Source organism: Odocoileus virginianus, chromosome 28, assembly GCF_023699985.2.
Source record: "Odocoileus virginianus isolate 20LAN1187 ecotype Illinois chromosome 28, Ovbor_1.2, whole genome shotgun sequence".
Lineage (NCBI taxonomy): Eukaryota > Metazoa > Chordata > Mammalia > Artiodactyla > Cervidae > Odocoileus > Odocoileus virginianus.
The window spans coordinates 24,007,464-24,009,738 of record NC_069701.1 but is presented as its reverse complement, the minus strand read 5'-3'; positions in this window follow the sequence as shown (position 1 = coordinate 24,009,738).

Genomic DNA, 2,275 nt, shown 5'->3' with positions numbered 1-2,275 from the left:
AATACAATTCCAGTATGAGTTCACCCTTCATGGGTGGAAGTAAGAAGCCCACTCACTAATTTTTAAGTACTTTAAATATGTTTTGAAATTTTCAGACTAAAAAAATATATATCTTTTTCACTCACCTGCTCACTCATAAATTGAAATAGCAAAAACTAAGATATGGATAGTTTTAAGTGGTTATTTCATCCAATGGCCAGTCATGTTTAGACTTTGGGAAGCTTTAACTGGAGTCAGATAGATGGTCCTCCAGGGGCTTACATTCACCACTTGACAATACTAGATTACTTCCAGGAGTCAGTTTGCCAGAAGAAAAATACTCTACGCTCTTATAAGTTATGTTTCCCTCAGTTTTTTCTCATTGGGTGAAAAGGAAAATTGAAGAAAAGCCATCACAAGGAGATATGATATCCAGTGACAGGAACTGCTTCTCAAGACCAAATTTAAACTGCCATTTTGACTTAGATGTACCAAGATTCCTTCCAGAGAGCCTCTTGGGCATCTGCATATAATGGCCATGGCTAAACATCTTCTCTGCATTGATCGTAGGTTGACTCTAAAAACAGAAAACCATGAGAAGGCATTTTGAAATCAACACAAGGAATAGAAAAATGATGAAGCAACAAGAGAGACTGGTTATTCTAGAGGATAGATTTGATATGAGGAAAGAAAGTGGCCACAGATCAGCTGGCCACTAAGGACAGCAGGATTTAGCAAAAAAGGGGACAAGGGAAAATGTCCATGTACCACTCAAATAACTTTGCTCTTGATCTGTGAGGTACATTGTATTCTATTTCTACTTCCATCTACTCCTAAGCATGATCCAACATGAATTTTTCCTGAGTCTTTCAATGCAAGGGAGAGCAATCAATCTCAACCTCTTCCCCAGGAGTTTCATGTTACGTGGGATAAACTGCTTACAGAGCCACAATTTCAACCTACAAAACCATCAGATTGCAATAAACAAAAAGTTAAAGAAAAAATCTGTACTACCTTCGGGTGAACTTTGCCACCTGCCCACAAACAGAGCACTCAAGCTCTAGAAAATGCCAACAGGTCAGAATGTCTGTAAGTCAGAACCTGACATATTATTTTTTGAATCTCATCAGGTGACTTTTACGTGTAACCAAAACTAAAAATAACTATCCTAGGACCTCAGGTTTAATGAAAAATCAGGACAAACTCCAGATGCCTAATGAAACTTTGTATTTGTGTAACAGTTAGGTATTTGGAAAATATTTCATACATATTATTCCATTACATTTTTTAATTTTGGAAATTGATATTGTAACTCCATTTAATTCTCAACTGTGGAAACTCATTTGTCACTCAGTGACTGAAGGGGCTCTAACTATCAGCCCACACTCTCTCAGTTTAGGATAAGGTAACCACATGTTTTCATTTTATGGGCAATATTTTGTGGTTACTTAGATGCCAAAAGACTTTCTCTTTCTGGAGTAACATTCAACTGTAAACCTAGAAATAAAACACGAGAAACAGGAGAGTGTTAAAATCTCTAGGGGTGGCCGTTTTAGCCACGCCTTCATATTCTTCAAGCCATGCAAAAATTATCTGAATCCTTGAAAATATTAGGAGTAAGTAATATTAGTCACTCAGTCGTGTCTAACGCTTTGCAACCCCATGGACTGTAGCCCACCAGGCTCCTCTGTCCATTGGATTCTCCAGGCAAGAATACCAGAGTGGGTTGCCATTCTCTTCACCAGGGAGTCTTTCTGACCCAAGGATCGAACTTGGGTCTCCTCCAGTGCAGGCAGATTCTTTACCATCTGCGCCACCAGGGAAGAAGGAGTAAAGATACAACAACTAGGAAAATGTGAGTTCAAGATCACTCACTGAGGAACAGAAGCTGATACCTTGACTTACCAGAAAGGCTCCTGCACACTCATTCCTCACTATCTGCAGGAGCTGCTGTGCCATGCTCAACTTTCTTATACGTTTGGGGGAGAGCGGATACATGCATATGTGTGGCTGAGTCCCTTTGCTGTCCTCCTCAAACTATCACAGCATTGCTAATTGACTATACGTCAATATAGCATTTAAAATTTTTTCTAAATGACATAATACAATGAAGAGAGCCTTTCATGTCCTAGATGCTGTTGATTGAATCCTCAGATGTGTATCCAACTGATACTGAGGGCTGACTCTAGACAGCCTTTCACAGGCTTTTTCTTATCTCCGCAGGGCCCCCAAACAGAGGAGAATGGCTGCAGAAAACCACTCCACAGTGACAGAGTTCATTCTTGGAGGTTTAACA